General features: G+C 34.0%; 1 long non-coding RNA gene across 1 annotated transcript; it reads right to left on the reverse strand.

Annotated features, from left to right (window-relative positions):
- Positions 1 to 5: 5 nt before the first annotated feature.
- Positions 6 to 20,330, reverse strand: LOC134272317 (uncharacterized). The gene is made up of 3 exons (XR_009993165.1): positions 20,300 to 20,330; positions 10,211 to 10,246; positions 6 to 53 (listed from the first exon to the last, which is right to left on the reverse strand). It is a non-coding gene; the product is annotated as an uncharacterized LOC134272317 (long non-coding RNA).
- Between the last annotated feature and the right edge of the window lie 3,609 nt (positions 20,331 to 23,939).

Below are 23,939 nucleotides of genomic sequence, written 5' to 3' on the forward strand. Positions count from 1 at the left end.
TTGATATAAAGAATCGTCATCCTTCCAGTTTTCTATAACGATGTTTTGTTGATCTAAAATAAAAAAAAACGTTTTAATAAAGTTGTTAAATTATGGCTAATAATTAGGTAAAATTGCTCGTATTTCAATAAAAGGCTTCGGTAGGAACCGTAGTCGTACACGTTGGTAATTTAGATATGTTTGTCGTAAGCTTACAACAACATGAACCACACCAAATATTAAATATAGGTAATGTATCTCATCAAAGAAATGATATTTTCCAAAACATGTACACTTTTAACATCCCAATAAAAGCGGACGTACTGAGTTCCGAGTTAAACATGTGATAAGACAATATGTTGATTCCAGCAGTATATCGAATAGGTAAAACATTAAAACTCACTGCTTGTAATGTATGAATTGAAATCAAATTCTTGGTTAAGGACAACAGCTATTATTGGTTTACGTCAATCATAAGGCAGTTTTGTCTACTAAACGATCGGAAATAATGGATTGAAGGGTATGGAGATAATGGACGTCCAAAACATCAGAAGACGGATCAAGTGCCATGGAGGAGTGAGCATCCCCTTCTGACCGGTCACACTCGCCGTGTGCTCCTTATCATGATCGGGAAATAACAGGAAAATCTTTCTTCAATTCAGTGTATATATAATGGACTAACAGTTTGTATGAAAAACTTCAGTCAGCATTTGACTCAATGATTTATTGTATTTTCTGACAAGGTCATTGTATCGACCATAGAACTTACGAAATGATGACTTTGAACGAGATTGCTGATATTCTTGTTTCATCAACTTGCTTTTCAATAATTTACCTCGTTTTATAAACTGAGATATATACACTCCGTATGCAGGTGATAAAGGTATATTGCTGCATAGGTAAGGGAAGTTGAGGATTTTTTACAACAGAAGACATAAGCTCTGTAGAGCTTTTGACCGACATAATATTAGTACTCCATATCATAAATGACTATATACACATATAAAACAGTAAGGATTACACACATAAAACAGTTAGGATCACATTGTCATATATCACAACAAGCATATTTACACATACACACACAAAACGACACAGAAAGCACATATATCATGCAATAAATAATACAAACACAGAAAATAAATATAAATGAATCCAAATATGAAACAGATGTTTCAGACTCTGAAGCCCCTTTAATCTCAAGCTCACCAGGATATTTTTATTGGATAATTTTATTAAGACATAATAATTCATGCTCAGTATGGCTTTATGCTTGTTGGTTGAATACATGAAAGGAACAATACAATAAACCCATTCAGATTACACCCGTTTAGTGCATTCTGCTTGATCAATTTATATTTACATTTCCAAATACTTTTATTTAAGAGTCTTCGCAAATAGGAAGACTGTATATTTTCTCATGAATCACCATGGGTGAGCATGAATATTTCCGTCATAATACCTCACTTGATGTCAAAAGTATAGTACAAAGTGTTATGCTTTAAAAATGACAGTTGATGGCGGAACTAGTGTGTCACTTGATCAGAAAAATAATGTAAATATAAAAAACAAATTTAATTTTTGAAGATTCATGAGGTATATGAACAACAACGCTTCACGCCGGCATATTTATCATGAAGCGCTAAAGCTCGTCGTTTATAACCTCATGATTCTTCAAGAATTAAATTCATTTCTTAAATATTTGCATTTTACTTACGAGGGGTGATCAAAAAGTCCGCGAAGTAATTGAATAACTTTCATAAAAGAAAGAATATTTGGTTTCGTTGTTGATTATACATGTATTTTAAATAAGTTCTCTCCGATTTTAATGCACATCTGCCACTTTTCTGCTCATGCGTGTAAATCACGTGATATAGGCGGTCACGTGACTCTCTCCGTAGCGTTCTGTCACAAAAGCTCAACAATTTACGTACATGGAAAGAAATATAAAACTCAGAAAAATCTTTGAGCTTTTGTGACAGAACGCTACGGAGAGAGTCACGTGACCGCCTATATCACGTGATTTACACGCATGAGCAGAAAAGTGGCAGATGTGCATTAAAATCGGAGAGAACTTATTTAAAATACATGGGGACAACTGCACTTTACCAGTATGTCCAAATAACATGGAAATAGCACGTGCTCTTTCTCTATAAGAGAGTCACGCGTCAGCGTGACGATTTCGCTAAAAAGGCAATAAAATGCAAAAATAACATATTTTTTGAATTCCTCGTCATTTTTCATGTTAATAAACTTCGTTTAATTAGCGAAGTTATTAATTAAAACTAAAAGCACTTTCAAAACAAACCTTTGGCTTTCATTTTGTCGGCTACATTTCAAAGTCGTGACGTTGTTAAGCACGTGACTTATTTCAGTGCTGTGATTGGTCAGTGTAGGTGACGTGAAATAAAAAGTTTGACTTCCACTCTATTTGATTGTAAACAGTGATTCATCATGCACCTTATTTAAGATGATTTGTGTTGTGTTTTCTATGAATGGATATTTTTGATTGACTGACTGCAACATTCTAGAATTTTTGGAAATTTTAGCGATAAATGTGATCCTTAGTTTATGGAAATGTTGAATATAAGTGGAGGGGCAAAACTTGTAAACATGCAGTGAGGACGGTCTTGTTTCGAGAAACAGCAATCGGCAGTATAAGAAAAATGAAACGTAAGAGACACATCTTAGATTTCTGGAAACAGAGCTGCAGTAAATCCTGGATTTACGAACTAAAATTTATCTATTTCAATTTGCAAAACACTGGATACTTTACAATCATTGAGACCACATGGAATGCAGTGATATAGGAAATCTCTACTAAAATAAGAATGCACTAGGATAGTAGCTATAATTAAAAATTGACGTTTATCTCCTTCATCACCCATAAAAACGTATTTACAACTCGTCAAAAAAAGACACAATGGTTCTACATGTATAGTGACACGTACGTATGGCCCCGAGCCTTAATGCAGATCTATCTAACGACTAAGGTAAGTTTGTTTTATTTATTTTTACGTATTGGGGGCTGCCGACCCAACACCCCCGCTTAAAAAAGCGAAACCCCATTTATACATCTTTTTTCTCGCTTCGAGAGTTTCTTACACAACAAAATGGCGTCGCCCCCATCATAGTTGATACGTTGCTAAGTTTTTACGCCGCGCACTCTCACGCGCGGATCTAAGAATCAAAATGGCGGCCGTACCGGTAAAGTGCATTCTATCCCTTTCCAAAAATAAGCATTGGCGTTTGCTACCATCAAAACCCAAATCCTCTGTCTTTGTAGAGACATTTATTCAAGAGTGCCTTCTTTTTATCATATCTATTATATTTAAAATCTAAAGTAAACGATATCTTAGGTATTTAATAAGTATATTATCGTTGAAATTTTCAAGTATTTTTCAAAGTGTAAATTGGAGGTCTTTGATAGCAAATTGCTTAATTAAAAACACATCTCTTTTCAAACTTGCGGAACACTTCTAGTATACCGGTCCCCATAAATATGGCGCTAAAATAGGTGCTGCCGAAGGCGGTGTACAATATATAGACGATCGCGTGAGCGATCGACAAAATCGAAAAAGAAGCCACAAATTGCAAATTTGACCCCAAAGTCGTGTTCCTTGTGAAAAATTGGGTTTAAAAAACTGGTTTTTAAACACAGTTTTTTAAATAAGAATTAAAAGATTTCGTAAAATAACGTACTTGTCTAGGAAGTAAATCTCCATTGTGCGTTGTTTAGGAAGGTAGTCACGTGATCAATTTTTGACGTAATCTCATAAATATTCATGAGATGCGTCACTTGTGTTTTGACGTAATGAAGAAATGCCTGATAGGACTCAAAGTGCAATGCTATTAAAATTGCGTGATTTTTGTGAGAAAAACAGGGATTTAACAAATGTTAGCTAATTAGTCATCGATGGATTGAATTGTGCATCATTATCGATTTGGAAGGAAAAATATTCTGAATATTTGGACATGATTAGGAGGTCAGGATATCGAGCTGCAGTTAACGGTAAGTTGCTTTTGCAATAACTTGCCTAAACTAAGCGCTGAAAATCGTCATGTTTCGACAATAGAGTTGATTTACCCTAACTTTTATTTCTTAAACTTTCCTTTGTAAAGCAAAAATTTCATGAACTAAACCAAAGTGTAAGATATCGGCACGATTCGACAGGCTGATTCATGCAAGTTTTTGGTCACAAAAGGCACTCATAGTGCCTTTTGTAAGCAAAAATTACATAAATTAGCCCAAAGTCAGAAAGATTACAGAGTGGATTTATAAAACAACCCCAATTTTAAAAACTATATAACCTAACCCTAATCACTCGATCGGATGCGTTTTGTTGAAGCGAGTGGGAAATTGCGGTTTGTTTACATTCTGCATAGCAACGGCAAGGGAAATAACTGCTCATGCGCAATCGCGTGATTCTGGGGACCGGCATACTAGAAACTTCACTGGGCAATAAAAAAAGTATCATTTATAACCATCTTTATTCCTTCATTAACACGAATTTATAGGAAGACATTTGTCTTGATAAATTGTGTTCAAATTTTTATAGACTACTTCAAAGGATTTTTAAGATATGCAATAAATCTACAGTTCTCTGTTGAACGAGTACGAGTGAGACAACTAATTTTCGTCATACGTGACCTACTTAGTGACGTCATTTTCACATTGTGACGTCACAATCAAAAAGCACAACTTTATTCAGCAAAAGCTATTCATGGATCATGTGTATGGCTTTAAGAAATGAATGTAATATTTTTTCCTTTGATCGATGTATCAAAGAAAAATTTGATCCGAAAAACTTCATCAATGCGCGTAGCGCATTGATAAAAAAGTTTTCCGTCCAAATTTTTCTTTGATACATCGATCAAAGGAAAAAATATTACATTCATTTCTTATCATTTTATTAAGATTTTAAATAAATAAAACGTAACTTTCTTTCACCTTTCTATTGAATTTACGCATCAAAAACAGTGCGCACGAATACATTTTAACAACGTTAACGTTGCTGAAATTCAAAATGGCTCAAACGAGGAAACGTTCTCAAATATTGTCGTGGCATTAGCAACATTCTCTGAAATAATTTACAGCTCTTTAACACAAAAAAAAAACTTACCTGTTGTGTTATCCCAATCGGTATATTTTCCCCGGTAAGTTATCTAAGTTCGTAAATGTAAAGGGAAGCTACTCAAATATCCTAACAGTTGGTCACAGAAATTTTGGATTTCTATTTGCACAACTTTTTATCTGAATATATTATAAATACACATGCACGTATCACAACCTGTCAATGCTGTAAAACCTGAAAGAGTCTGCTGTCGACTGTGTAAGATTAAAAGAATATGTCCTCATTCACGCAGTGTCGTTTTTCTCGATCATTCATTTCCCAAAATTTAACAGATTAATGCTTTTCCTCTCTTTGGTAGCAAAAAAAAAGTTTCTTCAGAATTCTATTGTTCATACCAGACAGCTCAAAGCCAAACATTTAACAAAATTATGTCGATTTCCCAAAACTGTACTGTTTTTATGCAGACGATTTGATTTGTTTAGCAAAGGGCGATAATTCAACTAGAAACGAAAGTAGAAAATAAGTCAGTAACATAACGGACATATTTCGAAATTCAGGAAAATATTTATTAAAGTAAAATTATTAAATTATTCATTCAAGAAGTAAGTAACCTGGAAGCGGGAAATATACATGTAGAGACTGCCAAGTAGTTCCGGCTGCTAAGTGGAAGCGAACTCTAGATTTTATTGATGCAGGTATCAAAAGAATTTTTCAACCAATCAGAATCAAGTATTTCATAGAAATTAAATGATATGTGTGAACCAAATATTTTCTAAACTGAAATACGGTATTGTAGATATAGAGATCGTTCGTGAACTTTTTGATCACCCCTCGTATATTAAATGCGATTAGCACAGCATATTTGTGTTAAAAGTGAAATGAGTACATTATATTTGAATTGTTTCCCATATTGGTAATGTTTTATAAGATTAATATTTTGCAATATAAAAAGTTTTTTTTATAACAGCGCGAGTATGGTTACTGTATGTGCGACACTTGGCACCTGTAATGTCTACTTTTGACTCCTGTTCTGTTTCATAAGGTTCGACTTCTTACTGTTTCTTAAATTCATCGTTTTTTAAGGGTCTCAACCAAAGGACCCGCAACTTATACTTCAAGTGCCGAGTGCATGGCAAAGGAACAATTTTCATCCAATTATAATACACGCTTGTTTATTTTTTGTATGCAAATAAAGTTTAATAAAGCAATAAAAATATACGCATTGTATGTGGATTTGGAGAGCACTAATGACACAATACCGTATTTTCCTGAAATAGCCTTTCAGGGTTGGCAAATTAGGAATCTTAAAGTGTTTAGCTCACCTGAGCCAAAGGCTCAAGTGCACTTAGTTCATTAACTTTTCTGATCACATTTTGTCCGACATCCGTCTGCCTGTCAGTCCGTATGTTAACTTTTACATTTTCGACTTCTTAAAGCAGTTTTTATACTCAATACGAGTCAACTATATTTAATGAATACATTTTCGACAAAACAAAATGAATTAGAACTAGCACTGTCCAATAGGGACATATACCCTCGAGGGTTTTTCAGAGTATGTGCAATTTCAGATATATTTATGGATCTATTAAGAGGTGTTCACTATTTTCTTAGAAACAATTGGAGACTCCACAAACATACACATATGCACATATCTTTCATGTTGATCATGATGATATGAAATTGGTCACTTGATATTTTAACAGGATATATATCCAAAAAATATATAAATATAACTAATAAATCTTAAAAATTTGATCTATACCAATTTGATTTTAGAGATAGGAGACTGACCATCAAATGACAAATGCTATTTAAACTGTCCATAGCACTTGATGCATGGCCACTAATAACCATGATGGGATAAATGGATGAAGAAGGATATGGAGATAACGAACAGTATTCAATCTCAAAGTCCGTTAAACAATATACAAAATAAGAGCAGAGCAAACACGGACCTCCGAAACATCAGAGGTGGGATCAGGTGCAATGGAGGAGTGAGCATCCCCTGCCGACGGGTCACATCCGCCGTGTGTTCGTTGTCATGGTCAGGAAATAACGGAAAAAATCCGTCGTTAATTCAGTATCTTTACTTTCTCCATTGTAGTGTAATCAAAATGCTTAATTCCATGTTTCATTCTGAAATTAAATCTGAAAACAAAGATTTTGTATAACTTTGTTACACATGTTAGAAAGATTTATACTGAAAACTAGAAATATGTCCATAGGACATGAATGCCCCGCCGAGGATATATTAGTAAAGCAACATGAAAATTTGTATGTGTATAAAATTTGATCAGAATATCTTGAATTATGATGCAGCTGAATTGCTTGTTTGGAAAATATAGGCCAGATCCAGTAGCCGAAGCAAGTCTGGTAGTGTCCATCTCTAGATGCATCACCCATGCAAGTTTGGTTCAGGTAGGGCTTATGGTAACTTGGGAATGAAAATGTAGATCAGATCCAGCATCCGAAGCAAGTTTGGTAGTGTCCATCCCTAGATCCATCAACCATGCAGGTTTGGTTCAGGTAGGGCTTATAGTTACTTGGGAATGAAAATGAAGGTCAGATCCAGCATCTGAAGCAAGTCTGGTAGTGTCCATCCCTAGATGCATCATCCATGCAAGTTTGGTTCAGGTATGGCTTATAGTTACTTTGGAATGAAAATATAGGTCAGATCCAGCATCCAAAGCAAGTCTGGTAGTGTCCATCCCTAGATCCATCAACCATGCAGGTTTGGTTCAGGCAGGGCTTATAGTTACTTGGGAATGAAAATAAAGGTCATATCTGGTATCCGAAGCAAGTGTGGTACATGTAGTGTCCATCTCTAGATGCATCATCCATGCAAGTTTGGTCCAATTATGGCTCATAGTTCCTTAGGAATGAACCTGCTCCAAAAACTTTAACCTGGTCATTCATCTGGTAAATGTAGGTCAGATCCAGAATCCGAAGCAAGTCTGGTACTGTTCATGCCGAGATGCAACATCTGTGCAAGTTTGTATCAACATGTGAAGTTTGATAACACGATCTTGAATGGTATGTTTAAAACTGAGCTAAACACATATTTAAGAAAAGTGAGGTCAAGGTCAAAGGAAAGGTCAAGGTCAAAAAATGTTGATGCAATTGTATTATCTATCAGCATATGAGCTTTGAACAGAGCTTAACACAAAGTGTGACGGAAGGACGGAAGGATAGAAGGACAGAAGGAAAGAAGAAGGAAATGACAAACACTATATGCCTATATGGCGGGGCATAAAAAAATTGTGTAATCTTGATGCATCATTTTGAATAAGGTTTCTGCATGATTAGTAGATTTGTGGGGACTATCTACCATTTTTTTTAAATACTTGATTCATTTAGGTCTGATATCAGACTAAAAGTTTCAATTTGTAATTCATATGGCAAATGGACATGCTGATTCCAATAACACCCCCACATACACACAATATACTTAGTTTTGATTATATTATACAATATCATAGTTTTTTATGCAGTTTCAAATTAGCTTTTTTCTCAAATTCATTAAAAAAGTTAGGCTAGTCACTAAACCTATTTAAGGCTGATTCATTAGCCCAGTTCCCAAGATACAAATAACTCCTTTATCAGACAGAAGTTCTACCACTTACGGTAACTCCTTACACTAAACTAATTGATGTCTCTCTAATTTGACATGCAATTTTCTATTATCAAAATTTTCCTTGACCAGTGCTTGAGTACCCTTTGGAGATCTAAAGGTAGATTTTCTCTTTATAAAATAACATTTGCTATGGATTGCTGTAAAGTATATAATGAAAAAAAAATATTTTCTTGATTTTACATGTTATAAATAGGGATACTGCAACAGTCTTACATTTTTGGGATTTTGTAATTCAATAGCAATTTTTTTTAATTCTCTTTAACTAAAGGTCATAGTGACCTTGATATAGGTCATGGCACAGCCTATACCCAAGATGCATAAATTGGCAAGTTTAATGGTTGTAAGTCTAATAGTTTTCTAGTTATGGGCCGAACAAAACAACAAAAGAAAAATGAAAAAAAAAATTCCTGTAAAATGCACAAAAACATCCAATCATGATTAAAATACCAGGTGCATACCTTCATATGGTGAATAATAAATGGACAATTTTTCAGACAAATGCCTTCAATAGTTTCTGAGAAACGTTCTGGACAAAATATTTTCTACAGACAGACGGACAAGCTTATTCCAATATACATTGTACCCCTAAACTTCGTTTTCGGGGGGTATAAAAACAATTTTGCCTTAAAAATTACTTCCGTAATGGTAATATAGGTAGGTTTTTACATTAAAAGTATCAAGTTATTAAAATGTTTAATTAATTTCAAAGCAAAGTACTTCATGTTTTTGATTGATATTTTAAATGAAGCTTTGCTTTGAACTATTTCCGAGGATTTAATATTTTATTAATAAGGACTTTCTTCCCTTACAATGTCAATGCTTCAAAGTGTAAAAACTGCTTTACTTTTTATTTTATGTTGTTAAAATTTACCAATTATTGAATAAAATGTAACGGTCACATTATTTTAGAGTGGATAAATGATTAAACAGAAGTATATGTCAACATAAAGTCTACATTTTCTGGTGAACACTCTTACAAGAATAATGGAAAAAACTAGTTCAAATGCACAATTCTGATGCTGAAAGTTCCGAAATACTCGCTACTTTTCATAAAATTTTGACCATTTACACCTGTCGTGTGCTCCCTATAACGATCGGGAAATAACGAAAAAAATATTGTCGACAATGAGGGTCTAACAATCAGTATGAAAAACGTCAGTCAGCATTTGACTTAATGATAAATTGAATTTGCTCACAAAGTCATTGTATCGATGATAGAACTTTTAAATGATGACTTTAAACAACACTGCTGATAATCTTGTTTCATCAACTTGTTTGTCAATAACCCTATTTTAGATATAGTTCAAACGTATGAAATGCTCTCATGTATCGAATCAAGTGAGATATATAAACAAACGAAGGTTTATGAGTGAAAGAGAAAACGGTTATAGTTCACCCCCTCCAAAAACAAGGTTCCAAATTTATGATTGTTTTTAATTTTGAAAAAAATATAATCTGACCCTGTTTTTTTTTTTTTTGTGTTATTTAGATGTATTGTGTCATTTAAATCTATTGTACGTACCTTTAACATTTTGGGGAATAGGAGCCATTATCTTCTCTGGAAAAAAATGAAATCGGATTTGTAGCAAAAGTTATAATAATAACAACTAGAGCAAAGCTCGTTGCAAAGTAACGAGTAGGTCTTCCGTCCTGTTTGACCGGAAGTAGCTTTCATTTTAAACAAAAATGAGAAATACGGCCAAAAAATGGAATGAAACCTATAAAGCTATGATAATTAATGCAAAAATAAGCCATTTTTTGCAACTTCCGGTTTCACCGGAAGTGACAACGACGGACGTAAAATTTATTTTTTTGCTTCCAGAGACATATGTTACCCTAAAACTTGACAAGAACGGCAAAAATGCGCGTTTTCTGACTACTTCCAGTTTGGCCGGAAGTGACGACGTCGGACGTATTTTGACGACACCAAAAGATTAAGCTTAATATTTGAACAACTTTTCGTCTTTGATGTATTCTCAATACGTTTTGAGATATCAAAAAAAAATTTGGCTCCTCTAGGCCCTTTATTTGAGGGGCCAGTCCTTTTTTCAAGAGATTATTTGATTTGATTATCTTGGAATTCTACACTTCTTTTTGCTATATGTTCTAAAAAAAATATTTCCAGGTAAAAAGATATCGTAGAAAATGTTTTTAAAATTTTGAAATTTGCGATAGGACAATTTTCGAGCGATAGCGAGCGCCGACGTGCGGCAATTCCAATAAAAAAAAATTCATTTTGCACATCTACAGACTAAGGACTATCATAACTGATATTTTCATGTTTCTATCTATAGCCATTTTTTAGAACATTCACGGACAACCTGTCCCTTCAAAAATCATAAATTCGACAATATTTCCGGACCGGGAATGACATCATCAAAACGCAAAAAATGAATCAAGTTCAAGTAATGTTACATAAGTCCTGAAAGTTTCATTAAAATCCATCGAGCCGTTTTCGAGAAATCGCGTGCACAAAATCGGTAAGATAAAAAGGAATAATAATAGGTAAGAAAAAAATGAAAAAGAAACCGAAGAATAACAAGAAGGTCTTCTGCTGAAGACGGAAGACCTTAATAAACATTCTGAAGAAATGATAAAAAAATCAATCTGTAATTTAGCACTTCAGCAATCGGAGGGTACATAGTGACCGGGATGTCCGCCTGTTACGCTTTGGGGAACACATCTCTTATTTGCAACTTCTCTTATACCACTCAACCCACTATATATATATTACATGATCAGTACGTTCTGGTCCCTGCTGAAAAGGCAGGTAAGAACAACATTCTATTCGTTTGGAAAATTGTATTTAAGAAAAGATCTGGGATTAGAATTTACAAGTGGTAATCCAAATTATACTCATAGTTCACTTTCTAAGGAAGAAATTCTTCAAAATTATGTGTGACTTTTGAAAAGTTTTGATATCCAAAAGAACCAAAATGATTTTTAACTACCATTTCGATATTAGATTCAGAAAATTTATAAGAATCCCTACAGACAAAGATACGTAGTGCGTTCCAGTAAATGTTAAACCAAGCCTCTTTTTTTACTTCTCACTAAGATATTGACAGTAGTGAAGAAGAAACTTCAAGAGTACTCTGCAACAATATATTCATGAAGTGGTGTAAATCAAATGTGAATAATTTCAAGGTACTTTCGGCCAATTTGAAATCACAAGATTTCACTATAATTCACAGCTTAAAAACGTACGGCATTTAACTTTATAAACAGACATTCCCCAAGATAAATTAAAGTCCAGACTTTTTGATATAATTGACAGCTGTGTTTTCAATAACAAGAGGCCTTATATGTCACATGAGTATCAAGTAACAACTTTCATACTTAATTAAACACCCAGGAGAAGAGAAGAAAATTTTCAAAGAAAAAAAATGCTTTTTCACTACATAATCTTTATAGCCCCACCCTAGCACCTAAGAACCCCTGACCCAAGGGCCATGAAATTCACAATTTTGGAAAAGGCTGCCTTATTCAACAAAACTATGTATTTGGTTTGTTCATCAAATGCCCAGCGAGTAGCGCAGTGGTTAGAGCGTCTGCTCTAGAGTCGCGAAGTAAGGCGTCAATCCTTACGTCGCGGGTTCGAATCCCACAATGGACTTGGAGACCGGTCTTTCAGGTGAGACCGTATAAACCGAGGTCCCGTGTCGCAGTAGGTGTTGGCACGATAAAGATCCCTCCCTGCTCAATGGCCCTGAGTGCCGAGTATAGGACAAAATTTGTAGCTCTCCACCGGCGAGTGGTGGCGTCTCCATATGAGTGAAAAATTTTCGAGAGGGACGTTAAACAATATACAATCAATCAATCAAATGCCAAGGAGCAGAGAAGAAGATTTTCAAAAAAATAATGCAATTTTACTACATAATCTATGTAGCCCCGCCCTCGCACTAGAACTCCTGACCCTGGGGCCATGAATTTCACAATTTTGGTAGAGGACTTAATGCTGATTACAAGAAGAAGTTTCCAAAGATTGCATTAATTTTAGTGGTTATGGTCCCACTCCTCAGCACCCACTCCCGGGGGGGGGGGGGTGTGGAGGGCAGGGACCATGAAATTCACAAAATTGGAAGAGGGAGCATTATTCAACATAATTATGTATTTTGTGTGTTTATAAAATACCCAGGAGCAGAGAAGAAGATTTTCAAAGAAATAATGCTTATTCACTATATCATCTATATAGCCCTACCCTAGCACTTAAGAACCCCTGACCCCAGGGCCATGAATTTCATAATTTAGGTAGAGGATTCAATGCTTATTACTATCAGGCAAACAGTTTGACTGCTTGATGTTCAGGAGTAAAGAAGAAGATTTTTAAGGATTGCATTATTTTTAGTGATTTTGGCCCCATCCCTCAGGCCCAAAGGGGTAGGGGCCATGAAATTCACAAATTTGAAAAAGGCAGCATTATTAATATTCAATATAACTAATTTTGGTAGAGGACTCAATGCTGATTACAATCATGCAAACAGTATGACTGCTTGATGTCCAGGAGTAAAGAAGAAGATTTTTAAAGATAACATTAATTTTAGTGGTTTTTGCCCCACCACTCAGGCCCCAGGAGGGCAGATTCCATAAAATTCACAACTTTTGTCCCCCTACACCCATAGATGCTTTATGCCAAATTAGGTTGAAATTGGTTGAGCGGTTGTAGAGAAGAAGCTGAAAATGTTCAAAAGTTAACGCATGACGGACGACGCACAACACACGACGGCGGACGAAAACGGAAAGCAATAGGTCACCTGAGTTTGCTCAGGTAACCAAAAAATGGAACTCGTAAATTTATTAACCTTGTCATTGGTCATCTGCAAAAATATTTTGTTACAAGGAAACATTCTGATGCACATACAAATACTCTTAAGTTGACATACAAAAAATTGACAAATTACAAATATGTGTTGTTTTTTTTTAATAAAAAAAAACAGGTCTTCTAACAATCGATTTGAATTCCCATGGGTACCAATTGCATACCGTTATTAGAAAAACTATTTATGTATTCACATGAAGCAGAATTTGTGCAAAATCTTATGCGTAAAAAGAACACTGGTGGCCTTCAACTCAAATTTAGATATATCAACGACGTATTGTATTAAAAATGGTAACTTCCATTTTCATGTCGATACAATATATCCTTGTTACTTGTATAAAAGGCACTTAAAGTCCGTCACATCTGTTTCATATTGAATGTTTTACTTCGAAAAGACATTAACAGTAATTTAACAACCAATCTCTATGATAAACGTGATTCATTTTTTCTAAACTCAACTTCCCTTTTCTTTGTAGGTTTTCATCACCTGAGCACGGAGTTTATATATCTCGGTTGATTCAGCATGCAAGAGTATGCTCCACATATGAACAATTTCTAAAATAAGTTAAATTATTGATGAAATTATTGATCAATGAAACAGTAATATAAGTAGTCTCCTTTAAGGTGCTCCGATCCTCACCCAGGTAGGATAACTGTTTATTTTTGAATTTGATTTAAAAGTTCTCAAAATGAAGCTAGAAAATTTAATGTTTTCATGCAACAATTTTCATTTTATACCTTTCAATGTACTTCAAGGTTCTTTGATTGATTGAATGTATATTGTTTATGTTTCTCTCGAAGGATATAGAGATAACGAACAGTATTCAATCTCAAAGTCCATTAAACAATATACAAAATATGAGCAGAGCAAAACACGGACCTCCGAAACCTCTGAGGTGGGATCAGGTGCCATGGAGAAGGGAGCATCCCCTGCCGACCGGTCACACCCACCGTGTCCTCGTTGTCATGATTAGAAATGTTTATCATATACAAATGTAACTTGGTTGTTAGATTATCATTTGTGTCTTTTTCAAGTAAAACATCCAAATATGAAGCAGAACTGTCGGACTCTGTGGTATCTTTTATCTCAAGCTCACCAGAATATATTGTTGTGAGATGTGTAGAAATGTTTCATCTTGTATATTATTAGTAACATTAAGTTTCTTGAACATTCCAGAGTGGTCAATATGTTTGGTCATTTTTTCTAGAACATTCTTAACTTTATTCATGTCCAGAACTTTCCAGGAATATCATGTATTTACAATTAGTCCATTACAATTTCCAGGAATATCATGTATTTACAATTAGTCCATTATTTATACACTGAATTGACCACGGATTTTTTTCCCGTTATTTCCTGATTAAGACAACGAGCACACGGCGGGTGTGACCGGTCGGCAGGGGATGTTCACTCCTCCATGGGACCTGATCCCACCTCTGATGTTTCGGAGGTCCGTGTTTGCTCTGCTCTTATTTTGTATATTTGTTTAATGGACGTTGAGATTGAATACTGTTCGTTATTTCCATATCCTTCTAGAATATTCTAGATTTATATTACTGTAAAAATACCCTGTCAATTCGATGCATAGATAATTGTCGTATAAGCATCATTGAGGTATTACTGGGATATAATTTCACTGGGACATTGTGTGCAGCAAACGGACACTCTGATGTATGTATTTTTAGATTCTTTCTAAGTTTGTACTTTATGTTTCATATACTTATTATATATTACTGTAAATAAATTATTGTTAAGTTTAAATTTTGTTATTGATCTTTGCTGGCATTTCGGGTAATTCTGACCCATAACAGAATTGGGGGCTCGTCCGGGATTAAGAATTTCTTGCACTTTTGCAGTTTATTGTCAGAATTTTGTTTATTGAACCGTTAAATTTGATTATAAGCCAGCAACAGACACTCTGATGTATGTATTTTTAGATTTTTGCTAAGTTTGTACTTAATGATTTGTATATTACTGTAAATAAATTATTGTTAAGTTTAAACTGTGTGATTGATCTTTGCTGGCTTTAAGGGTTATTATGACCCATAACAATATCGCATCGACGTAGGAATTGAAATTATCATTATTAATTAACAAAACGTCGTCGATATATCTAAATGTCGAGTTGAAGGCCACAGCAAGTGTTTTCTTCTTTTCACACATAAGATTTTGCATAAATTCTGCTTCATATGAATATAAAAATAAGTCTGCTAAATACGGAGCGCAATTTGTACCCATGAGAATTCCAATAGATTGTTGTAATACCTGGTCTCCAAAAACCACATAGATATCGTCAATCAGAAACTCAAGCATCTTCTTGATGTCAACTTCAGAGTACTTATGTGTGCAATCAGAATCTGTTTTAACAAAATAATTTTGCAAATGACCAATGACAAGGTAAGCAAATTTATGAGTTCCATTTTTATTAAAGAAGCAGCTGTCAATGATATCAAAAAGCCCGGATTTTAATTTGTCGTGGGGGATTGTTGTGTATAAAGTTGAAAAGTCGTAAGTTTTTAAGCTGTTGATTTTTAGCTCTACTGGTCAGAGACCAGAAGAGCTTATGCGATAGTAATGCGTCCGTCGTCCGTCCGTCTGTCTGTCTGTCTGTCTGTAAACAATTTTTCAAAATGCTACTCCTCCTACAGTTTTGGTCCGATTTCAATATAACTTTGCTCACAAGTAGACTACACTAAGATGCATAATTCTGTGCATCGGTTTTTGATTTCGATGAACAGTGTTGCCATGGTTACTAAAAATAGAAATTTTTGTGAAATTGTTTCAAAATGCTACTCCTCCTACAATTTTGGTCCTATTTCAATATAACTTGGCACACCAGTAGACTACACTAAGATACATAATTCTATACATCGGTTTTTGATTTCGGTGAACGGTGTTGCCATGGTTACTAAAAATAGAAATTTCTGTGAAATTGTTTCAAAATGCTACTCCTCCTACAGTTTTGGTTCGATTTCAATATAACTTGGCACACAAGTAGACTACACTAAGATACATAATTCTGTGCATCGGTTTTTGATTTCGATGAACATGGTTGCCGAGGTTACTAAAAATAGAAATTTTTGTGAAATTGTTTCAAAATGCTACTCCTCCTACAATTTTGGTCCTATTTCAATATAACTTGGCACACAAGTAGACTACACTAAGATACATAATTCTGTGCATCGGTTTTTGATTTCGGTGATCGGTGTTGCCATGGTTACTAAAAATATAAATTTCTGTGAAATTGTTTCAAAATGCTACTCCTCGTACAGTTTTGGTTCGATTTCAATATAACTTGGCACACAAGTAGACTACACTAAGATACATAATTCTGTCCATCGGTTTTTGATTTCGATGAACGGTGTTGCCGAGGTTACTAAAAATAGAAATTTTTGTGATATTGTTTCAAAATGCTACTCCTCCTACAATTTTAGTCCGATTTCAATATAACTTGGCACACAAGTAGACTACACTAAGAAACATAATTCTATGCATCTGTTTTTAATTTCGATGAACGATGTTGCCTTGGTTGCTGAAAATAGAAATTTTTGTGAAATTGTTTCAAAATGCTACTCCTCCTACAGTTTTGGTTCGATTTCATTATAACTTGGCACACAAGTAGACTACACTAAGATACATAATTCTATGCATCAGTTTTTGATTTCAATAAACGGTGTTGCCGTGGTTGCTAAAAATACAAATTGTGAAATTGTTTAAAAATGCTACTCCTCGTACAGTTTTAGTCCGATTTTAATATATCTTGGCACACAAGTAGACTACATTAAGATACATAATTCTGTGCATCGGTTGTTGATTTCAATGAACGGTGTTGCCATGGTTACTAAGAATAGAAATTTTTGTGAAATTGTTTCAAAATGCTACTCCTCCTACAGTTTTAGTTCGATTTCAATATAACTTGGCATACAAGTAGACTATACTAAGATACATAATTCTGTGCATCGGTTTTTATTTTGATGAGTGGCAAGGATCATTTTTCTATTTATTGCTGATTTAAAGTCTCAAGTCCCAACTGCTACTTTTCTCTTCCTTTGTTTTAAGTATAAACCAGTAGAGCTACAGTCTCGACAGAGACTTCTGGTTGTAAAATCTTGTGATTTCAAATTGTCCAAAAGTTTTTTTTAGAATTTTTAAGTATCCACATCTGATTCACACCACTTCTAGAATATATAGTTGCACAGTACTCTTGAAGTTTTTCCTTCACTACTGTCAATATCTTAGTGAGGAGTAACGAAAGAGGCTTGGTTGAACATTTACTAGAACCTGCTATGTATCTTTGTAAGGATTCTCATGAAGGTTTCGGAATCCAATATATATATATAAGGTAGTTCAAATTCATTTTGGCTCTGTGGAGTATTAACGACGTTCGATCCTGATATTTAAAGTCTTAAACTTTTTTTGCCAAGTATATTTTTAGTTTCTACATACATAGCTTAGTTAAAATTCAAATAAAAAAATGGGGGTCAATATGCTTCTTTTAGCGCTACAGTACATTTAATATGACCTTTCTGCACTGAAATTTGTGTTTTAATTAAACATTACATCTTCGACGTTTTCCCTCCAATATTTTTATCCAATTAAAGCATGAAACAAAATGAACTCAAAGTATGTTTGAAAAAAGACACTTAAAAATTGTGACTAAGAAAAAGTTTCAAATTGCTTCGCATAATCAATTATTTGACCTTTCTGCACTAATAAAATGTTATTTTTCCGGCATTGGAAATATAATAGGCAAGAAAATTATTTTAAAGTCTTAAACTTTTTCTGATTTTAAGCAAATAGGTCAAAGATATCTTGAATATTTAGAAGAGAACATCAAAAGTGGGGGTATATGATGTACATTTTCAGATATTACCAAAAAAGTGTGAATTTTACGTTAAAATTGGCTCAATTTTTTCCCGGATTTTCAGAATATATTTACTATATTTGTCAAACTTTGCTAAAAGAATTCATAAGAAATAATTTAATAGATATTTCAGAACCAGCATAACATATTTCACTGCAAAAAACAGCTTTGTGTGCAACCAGCATGGAAAAATAGGCATCCAAAATTAACAGTACTATTATAGTTCAAATGGAAAAAACTGACCATTTTCGTCTATAAAACCTTCCGCCACAAAATATAGTCCCTAGCATAATTCTACTTGAATGGAATTTAATCGCGGATTTTTCATTGAATATAGTTTAATTTGCATTGTTGAATTCAGTTTTATTGTTAGAACCTAAAAATGATGCTAAATTTTATGAATAAAGGACCTGCGCGAAATACGCTCAAAATATCAGGATCGAACGTCCTTAAAAGTATTCAAAACTGACAGTGATTTTGAAAAATTTCTTCCTTAGAAAGGGAAGTATGAGTATAAGTAGGATTACCACTTGTAGAATTAATTCTCGAGAATTTTTCACTCGTATGGAGACGTCACCGTATACCGATGAACGGCTACAAATCTAGACCTATACTCGGCACTCAGGGCCATTAAGCAGTGAGGGTTCTTTATCGATCCAGCGACTACCGTGACACGGGACTTTCGTCTTAAAGGTCATATCCGAAGGACCCGTGACTTTCACTTCTGATGCCGGGCGCTTGGTGAAGGAACAGTCACTACCTATTTTACGTCTTAGGTTTGACGCGGCGACGGGAACGAGAATCGAACGGTTTTAACATGGATTTGATACACTTAATTCATTATGACAAGGAATCAACGTCTTCTTTTTCGTATCTGGCTCATCGTATGGCGTAATTTTCAACATAATCCATTATATATATAAAGGATATTCAATGTTTTGTAGTTGAATGTGGAATTCCATATAATATTCCATATTCAACTAAAAAACATTGAATTTTTTTATTTATTTCATTTAATTTTTTTACTTTTCCCTTTGCCTATGTCTTTTTGTAATACATTCATAGGTTACATGACGCCATAGTTGAGCGGGTGAGACGTCATAGCTAGTGAAGTGAAAACACTATAAACGTGGATTTAGCAACATATTTTTTGAAAATTTGACAGTTTAATTCGCTGTCAGAATGGTTTATTTATTTCTATCTATCTCAAATTAGGTCAAAGAAGTTTTTTTTACAGCAATCTTCGTTTTGGGAAGGGAAATTTAGAGTTTTCCCGCACTTCTGACACTGTGAAAGGATATCATTTTGATATCCTTTTAAACTGTGACAGGATATCATTTTTTATTCGATGAATAATTATCATATACTTAGTAGTAAATATACCAATTCTGCACGGTGTAATACGGGTGACATCACAATACCCCATATCACGGACTGGTCCGAAAAGCCATATCACGTATCGGACCGACGGGCCAAAATCCATATCAAACCGGAAGTAACGTTTGTATTAAGTTAAATGTTAATTTACTTAATTTTATTTAAATATTCATATGAAATAATTCTTCAATGACATTTGTAGTCTTATTTTTTTGTCAGTTACCTAAAATTGGTTCTATGACATTTTAAAGAAAAAGTTCATAAACAAGCAGGAAACATTCTTCAATGACTATATGTAAACTCGAATATTAAATGTTTTAAATATATGATGAATAGAATACTACATACTAAAATCCATATCATATGTCACATCAGCCCTCAGGCCCCTTATCAGCCCTCGGGCTGATATGGGGCCACTCGGGCTGATATGACATATGATATGGATTTTAGTTTGCAATATTCTCTATTTATATTACAGTATTTCACGGGTAAAATTGTAATAAATTGTATTATGAATTACAGTATATGAAATTGTAATTTTATACTTTACCCTTCGTTTCCTGTACTTCTTTCCCTGTTTTCTCCATTTCTTCTGTAAAACAGATAATGTTTTCTAAGGTAATTTTGTTCGTACTACTATAATCAGTTACTTTTAACGATTTTTCTTTCCATGGAAAATCCATGTTCTATTTTACGTGCAAGTTCACGAACTAGTTTATTAAGATATTCATAATTATTTGCATTCTCTATTTGCAGTATGCTTTGCTCTGACATTAAATCAAAATACATGACAAGTATAGAATTGTATGATTTTTGCCTATGATAATGCACTGGTATCGCACAGTTTAATAATTAGAACTAGAAGCAAAAGACATCCGGTTAGTTGCAGATAAGTGTAATTTGTTTTGATATCAGAATAAGCTGTAATTATTAATTTCCAACTCACCAATATATAAAATTTTTATATAATACTTTACCCTTCATTTCCTGTACTTCTTTCCCTGTTTTCTCCATTTTTTCTGCAAAACAGATAATGTTTTCTAAGGTAATTTTGTACGTACTACTTTTATCAATATATTTTCTGAAGAATGGTTCTCAACCTAAGGTACTTCGATCCTCAGGTTCTGAAAATCTATCATTGACTGAAATTGCTTACAAAAATGTCTCTGAATTTTCAAAGTAACGTATTTTTACCCATAATAATTCTTTAATCTTCATCTTTCAAGTTAATCATAAAATATAGAGAAAATTAGTAAATCTCAAATATATTTTCAGGAATTGCGAATAAAACACCTGCTATGCATTTTCCAATTCAAATTCGATCATTTCAAAAAACAAAAAATCATTGATATCCAGGCTTTTGAAGAAATTCTACAATTTTTATACAAATAATGTTCTTTAATTTCTTTTGTTTACTTCAACCATTTTACAAAGTGTATAAAAATTCCCCTGTCATTGCAAAGCTCGATAAATCATTTCTAATTTCATAGAATGTTAAGAAACATTGGTATCTATGGTTAGATTAAAATGAACTTTTTTTTCTTGATATATGTAATTCTAAATTAAAATGCTTTTATGGGGTAAAAATTTCAACTTTTAATCAGACCTTTCTGAGAACTTCAAATAACATTGAAACAAATAGAGAGGCATATAATGAAAATAGTTGCATGAAAAAATTTAATTTTCAAGCTTCATTTTGAGACTTTATGAATTAAATTATGAATTAAAGAGTTGTCCTTCCTGGCTGAGGTTCGGAGCTAAACATTGTATTTTATCAATAAAAATGTTTAAGTTTACATGTGTAAAACATAAGAAAATGTTTTGCAAAAAAGGGAATGACTTTTTAAACAAAAATGAGAAATACCGCCAAAAAATGCTTTGAATCCTCTGATACTATGTTAATTAATGCAAAAATAAGCCATTTTTTGCAACTTCCAGTTTGACCGGAAATGACGATGACGGACGGAAAATTTATTTTTTTGCTTCCAGAATATATTTTGAACAACTTTTCTTCTTTGATGTATTACAAATTCTCAATACGTTTTGAGATAAAAAAAAAATTTCGGCCCCTCTAGGCCCTTTATTTGAGGGGCCAGTCCTTTTTTCAAGAGATTATTTGATTTGATTATCTTGGAATTCTACACTTCTTTTTGCTATATGTTCTAAAAAAATATTTCCAGGTAAAAAGATATCGTAGAAAATGTTTTTAAAATTTTGAAATTTGCGATAGGACAATTTTCGAGCGATAGCGAGCGCCGACGTGTGGCAATTTCAATAAAAATAAAATTCATTTTGCACATCTACAGACTAAGGACTATCATAACTGATATTTTCATGTTTCTATCTATAGCCATTTTTTAGAACATTCACGGACAACCTGTCCCTTCAAAAATCATAAAATCGACAATATTTCCGGACCGGAAGTGACATCATCAAAACGGAAAAAAAATGAATCAAGTTCAAGTAATGTTACATAAGTCCTGAAAGTTTCATTAAAATCCATTGAGCTGTTTTCGAGAAATCGCGTGCACAAAATCGGTAAGATAAAAAGGAATAATAATAGGTAAGAAAAAAGTGAAAAAGAAACCGAAGAATAACAAGAAGGTCTTCTGCTGAAGACGGAAGACCTTAATAAACATTCTGAAGAAATGATAAAAAAATCAATCTGTAATTTAGCACTTCAGCAATCGGAGGGTACATAGTGACCGGGATGTCCGCCTGTTACGCTTTGGGGAACACATCTCTTATTTGCAACTTCTCTTATACCACTCAACCCACTATATATATATTACATGATCAGTACGTTCTGGTCCCTGCTGAAAAGGCAGGTAAGAACAACATTCTATTCGTTTGGAAAATTGTATTTAAGAAAAGATCTGGGATTAGAATTTACAAGTGGTAATCCAAATTATACTCATAGTTCACTTTCTAAGGAAGAAATTCTTCAAAATTATGTGTGACTTTTGAAAAGTTTTGATATCCAAAAGAACCAAAATGATTTTTAACTACCATTTCGATATTAGATTCAGAAAATTTATAAGAATCCCTACAGACAAAGATACGTAGTGCGTTCCAGTAAATGTTAAACCAAGCCTCTTTTTTTACTTCTCACTAAGATATTGACAGTAGTGAAGAAGAAACTTCAAGAGTACTCTGCAACAATATATTCATGAAGTGGTGTAAATCAAATGTGAATAATTTCAAGGTACTTTCGGCCAATTTGAAATCACAAGATTTCACTATAATTCACAGCTTAAAAACGTACGGCATTTAACTTTATAAACAGACATTCCCCAAGATAAATTAAAGTCCAGACTTTTTGATATAATTGACAGCTGTGTTTTCAATAACAAGAGGCCTTATATGTCACATGAGTATCAAGTAACAACTTTCATACTTAATTAAACACCCAGGAGAAGAGAAGAAAATTTTCAAAGAAAAAAAATGCTTTTTCACTACATAATCTTTATAGCCCCACCCTAGCACCTAAGAACCCCTGACCCAAGGGCCATGAAATTCACAATTTTGGAAAAGGCTGCCTTATTCAACAAAACTATGTATTTGGTTTGTTCATCAAATGCCCAGCGAGTAGCGCAGTGGTTAGAGCGTCTGCTCTAGAGTCGCGAAGTAAGGCGTCAATCCTTACGTCGCGGGTTCGAATCCCACAATGGACTTGGAGACCGGTCTTTCAGGTGAGATCGTATAAACCGAAGTCTCGTGTCGCAGAAGGTGCTTCCACGAAGAAGAACCCTCACTGTTCAATGGTCCTGAGTGCCGAGTATAGGACAAACTTTGAAGCTCTCCACCGGCGAGTGGTGGCGTCTCTATATGAGTGTAAATTCTCGAGAGGGACGTTAAACAATAAACAATTAATCAATCAAATGCCAAGGAGCAGAGAAGAAGATTTTCAAAAAAATAATGCAATTTTACTACATAATCTATGAAGCCCCGCCCTAACACTAGAACTCCTGACCCTGGGGCCATGAATTTCACAATTTTGGTAGAGGACTAAATGCTGATTACAAGAAGAAGTTTTCAAAGATTGCATTAATTTTAGTGGTTATGGTCCCACTCCTCAGCACCCAGAGAGGGGGGGGGGGGGGGGGGGGGGGGGGGGGGGTGGAGGGCAGGGACCATGAAATTCACAAAATTGGAAGAGGGAGCATTATTCAACAGAATTATGTATTTTG

Source organism: Saccostrea cucullata, unplaced genomic scaffold (genome assembly GCF_032062105.1).
Source record: "Saccostrea cucullata isolate Sc308-1 unplaced genomic scaffold, CSIRO_AGI_Scuc_v1 ctg922, whole genome shotgun sequence".
Taxonomy (NCBI): domain Eukaryota; kingdom Metazoa; phylum Mollusca; class Bivalvia; order Ostreida; family Ostreidae; genus Saccostrea; species Saccostrea cuccullata.